We start from the raw sequence: 4,380 nt of genomic DNA, 5'->3' as shown, positions 1-4,380 counted from the left end.
ATTATTTCTTCTATTTTGTTGTGTGTAAAGAAGGAAAATTTTTAAAAGCTGGAATCTCAAAAAAAAAAAAAAAAAAAAAACAAATTCCTCTTAAAAGGAAATACAGGGCTGGGCACAGTGGCTCACGTCTGTAATCCCAGCATTTTGGGAGGCTGAGGTGGGTGGATCACCTGAGGTCAGGAGTTTGAGACTAGCCTGACCAACATGAAGAAACCCTGTCTCTACTAAAAATACAAAAATCAGCTGGGTGTGGTGGTGTGCACCTGTAATCCCAGTTACTCAGGAAGCTGAGGCAGGAGCACTTGAACCCAGGAAGCAGAGGTTGCAGTGAGCTGAGATTGCCCCATTGCACTCCAGCGATAAAACTGTATTTATACACATAACTCCAATGTAGATTCTTTACATTCATGCCACTCAGTGTAGGTCTAGTACTATCAGCATAAGTGGGCAGTTGTAAGAAATGCAAGTTGTAGGGACTCACTTCAGACCTTCTGAATTCGAATTTGCATTTTAACAAAGTGATTTGCATATATTCAAGCTAATTATTCTTCTCCTAGCCCAAATTGCTTCAAATCTTAATATCCACCAAGCTGTTTTCTTATACTGCTGGGATTAATAGACATTATTTTACATTCTGGATTCTTACCCCAGCCATATTTTTAAAATTGAGCAATTCATTTAAACACTTATCTGTAGATTCCTATGAACAAACTAATAAAACTATTAATAGCTGCCCAGTATTTTATTCATATGAAAATAAACCACTCTGTAAAGTGAATATAAGAACTGAGGTTAAAAAAAATCATTAATAAACCATAAAAATATGAAACTTCCAAAAACTACCATGAAGAATTAAATGAATAGTACCAGAAACAAAGAATATTATAATAAACAGTTAAATATGAAAGTGAATTACTTCTTCATGTGCATTTTTGTGCACATGACACCTGTTTTCAAAGGGCTTTTTTTCCCCCTGGTACTTCAAAAAACTTAAAACATCTTAACAAATCATTGTATTTACTGGAAACATGTTCTTATACAGACTTCCTGGACACTACCAGGTCTACAAAGCTTAATTAAGGAGGGCAAAACTATGTAACAAGGTATTTTAGGAAGCAGCTTCCTGGGCTTTGGAGAGTCAGAATGTTAGTAAGGGGTGTGTGCCATATACAAAACCTTTTTTTAAAAAGTACTATTAGTTTGCCTCTCATAGGTCAATATTGAGTACATTCCCTAACTAAAGTACTAAGAATTTATAAAATGCAGCACCCTTCAGTTACATTTTAAATGATCCAAAACGTTTTTGGTCACATCTCTTAGACTAACATACATTTGTACACATGGCATTTGATCTGGAAAGCACAAATTAATGTACTGAAGCATGCTTTAATAAAGCCAGCAGGGTCTTCAGTTTTTAATTCTCTGAAATTCAGTCCACTGTCTGTCTGCTACCAAGAACTCATATAGTGCATTTCCTTCATGTTTCATCTTTAATCCAACAAATGAGAACAAAACATAAAGCCTGTTCTACCTCAGTCCAAACGCCTTTACCACACTGGCTTACTCAGTTACATCTGATTTTCTCTTGCATTTCCAATTCCCAGTCTTTGCTATACTGCTCTACATCTGGGTTTAGTTAGAGCAATAACATCAAAGAGTTAATCCAAATCATCTGGTAGTACTTTAAGTTATCCCCATAAACAATACAGTTTTTTTAAAAACTGTCTAAGTATTTGCCAGGTACACGAAAAGAAAACTAGTACTTGAGGACTCCCAAGATGCATATGCCATTAGGCTGATGCTCTAAAAAGTGACAAATGGCTTGTTACAGCAGTGGGATTTTGTAGTAACTCTCCTATACCCTCTTTATGGTTATTAAATCCTCTACTTAACCTTCTTTATAGTAAAATAGAAACGATTAGCCTTCATGACTACTAAGTCAGCAAGTTTCATGAATCCTTACTTTCCTTTCAAAACAGAAAAATACTGGAAATGGAGGGCCAAAGGAAAGGGCATGGGATGATCTTTTAAGTGCTGCAAAGAAAGAGAAGACTAGTTATTCCTACAATGTGGGTTTTGGTTTTAATTTAAGGAAACTTACCTTTGAAAGATTCATTTTACTACAAAAAGGAACAGACTTTCTGAGGCCTGAAGGGATTTGTACTTGAAGATACTCCAGTCAGCAGAGGGTCATGTTGAGCATTCTGCAGACAGAATTGTTTCAAGTCTGCAGCTGCCTGGGAAACTTTGACACGGTTGAGCCCGGCCTCCAGCCGGAGCTGTTGAACCACTTTCTTCATAGCGGCAACGCTGGAGGAGCCAGACATGCTGCACACGACGGCCGGGCCGATTCGTGGGTGGTGGGTCGCGGGCCGTGGGTCGGCGGGGCCAGACAACTAAGCAGCGCGCGGCGGGGGCGGGGCTCCGAACTTTGTCTCTAAGTTTCCGGTTCTGTGCTCAGCGGCTCCACCCTCGATGCGCATGCGCGCCTTTCCCACCCTCTGTTCCGGCTCCTCACCAGGCCAGGAGCGCGAGCCTGGAGGAGGGGGAGGAGAAGGGGCGGAGCAGTCGGTGGGCGCGGCTGCTGGGGAGGCGAGCGCGCCTGGACTCTAAGTTCTCCTTTCCTCTCCAGAGGGACCGATTAGGGAGAGGTAAGGAGACAGCTCATCGTTAGCCGCTGAGACCTAACAGGGGGTCTGAAGAGGGCCAGTGAGGGAAGTTAGAGCTGTGGGAGTTTCTAAAAGGTCCGGCGGCGGGTGACCAGGAGGTCTCAGTTTTCCTCCCAGAGTTTGTGGGAGGGGTTGAGGGAAGTGAGGGGAGATGCCCGCGGAGGCGTAGGAGCTACTGTGCACCCGGCGTGAGTCACCTGCGCACCCCCGCCCCGTACAGGCGTGTCTCTCTGTGACCCGAGTTTGGCCAACAGGCATTCTCAGTTCCACCCCCAACCCCCAGTCTGGCTGACACGAGGCGGAGGGAAGGTGCGGAGGTCGCTGTCGCCTACCCAGCGGAGCCGGGCAGGCGGGGAACAGGGGCGCTGATTCGCTGGAGAAAGGACCTTCTGGAGGGTTGACTTTACTGGCTTCTTAGCTCTTGAATTGGTTTTTTCTGAAGGAGATTGTGAAGAAGCCAAGGTGCTGGCTGAAGATTACACCTGTCTACTCTGTTACCCATTTACTCCGGAGAATTAACGCTTATTGTAGTTTTTAAAATAAAACTTGTTTTGTTGTCCGGAAAGTTTGTTTTTTAGTATTTCCGTTGTAATTTATTACCTCCTGCTTGAAATTGAGTCCCAAAGGAGTTTTTAGGAGAGAGGGTAGGATCTAACCAAACAAAATAGGCTTAGCGAGCCAGTCAGTATGTCTTTCCTTCATCCATGGAAATGTGTGTGTGATGTCACAGCACTAAGGGCAGATGTTTCCTATTTCTTTTGGAGTAGTCAGTCTCCGAATGCGCTGATGTTTTCCATTAATGTGAATAATTTCATCATTAATGGATTTCAAATTTTTTATTAGAGAAACATATGTAATTGCTCTGGTCAACAAAATCTAAATTACTTGCTCAACAATTTATATCAGTTTGCAAAAATGTACATCGTGTAAGTTTAGCATCTTACTTAATTCGTACGGATGTAATTAATGATTGGGGTTAAAACCAGGGTTTGAATTCTGGCTCTGCTACTTATGGTATTCTTGGGCAAGCTACTTAAATTACTGAGGCTTTTTTTTCCTTATTTCAAAATAAATTATAAAGCTTCGCAGAGTTGTTTTTCAGAATGAAATGACATTATATATAAAAAGAATATGAAAGCTATCTCAATCAATATTGTCTTTTCCCAAAAGGTGTTATAATTATTTTACCTTTGGTGCTTTGTTGACTGTGTAATGCTAAAACGTCATTCACACTTTACAGGTTTTTAAGATTAAACACAAGTATCTTTATTAAAGAATGATCTATTTTACAGTAGTTGTAAAATATATCACTGAACTCTTAGAACCATGGAATGTTAATGCTGGAAGAGATTTTAGGGAATATATGGTCCAATAATTACTTCTGTGAGGGAGACTGTTGAGGAATAAATAGTGTTTTAGGCCAAAACAGTTTCAGAAAAAAAAGAATTTATTGCTTTTTTATTAACTGCTGCATTGGGAAACCACAGACTGGACTGCTGTCTCAAACACTAGATATTATTGTTTGTAGCGTGTGTTTAAATCTATTTAGGATACAAAAGAAAAAAAAACCACTGAGGCCGGGTGCGATGGCTCACGCCTGTAATCCTAGCACTTTAGCAGGCGGAGGCAGGCGGTGGATCACCTGAGGCCAGGAGTTCAAGACCAGCCTCTCCAACATGGTGAAACCCCATCTCTACTAAAAATACAAAAA

General features: G+C 41.2%; 1 protein-coding gene across 1 annotated transcript in view; it reads left to right on the top strand.

Annotated features, from left to right (window-relative positions):
- Nucleotides 1-2,453: 2,453 nt before the first annotated feature.
- SPATA1 (spermatogenesis associated 1) overlaps nucleotides 2,454-4,380 on the top strand; it is a gene marked incomplete at its 3' end in the record, with an annotated part of 52,351 nt that continues 50,424 nt past the window's right edge. Inside the window, exon 1 of the mRNA XM_011956119.1 lies at nucleotides 2,454-2,651. The remainder of the gene's footprint in view (nucleotides 2,652-4,380) is intronic.

This window comes from Colobus angolensis, unplaced genomic scaffold (genome assembly GCF_000951035.1).
Source record: "Colobus angolensis palliatus isolate OR3802 unplaced genomic scaffold, Cang.pa_1.0 Scaffold41, whole genome shotgun sequence".
In the NCBI taxonomy this organism is placed as follows: domain Eukaryota; kingdom Metazoa; phylum Chordata; class Mammalia; order Primates; family Cercopithecidae; genus Colobus; species Colobus angolensis.
Note: the sequence above shows the minus strand (reverse complement) of the source record. Positions and strands in the feature narration are given on the sequence as shown.